This window comes from Vigna radiata, chromosome 1, assembly GCF_000741045.1.
Source record: "Vigna radiata var. radiata cultivar VC1973A chromosome 1, Vradiata_ver6, whole genome shotgun sequence".
Classification (NCBI taxonomy): Eukaryota; Viridiplantae; Streptophyta; class Magnoliopsida; order Fabales; family Fabaceae; genus Vigna; species Vigna radiata.
In genome coordinates this window covers 13758814-13759174 of record NC_028351.1, presented here as the reverse complement: position 1 = coordinate 13759174, position 361 = coordinate 13758814, and positions in this window count along the sequence as shown.

The window sequence follows — 361 nt, the reverse complement described above, 5'->3', positions numbered from 1 at the left end:
GTGAATAAAAATCTATTTTCTCATTAAATATGATATTCAATGCATAACGTTATATAACAACAAAAATGTAAAACACTAAAAGCAAAATAAAAAATAGAATGCTACTAACAAACAAACCTACAACATATCGAAACAGAAAAAATTGTTAGAATCGACTGCAGCGGAATTGTTAGCGTGGAATAACAAACCAAGAGGGTTTTTAAAACAAACGCGTGCCTTTTAATTTCTACTCAATTTAACTTACTACGCAAATAATAGATATAAATAAAAGAGTAAGGTTGAGAGAAATTTGCACAGATAATTTTATCCTGGTTCGGATCACACGGATCCTACGTCCAGTCGCTTATCTCAAACAAGATAA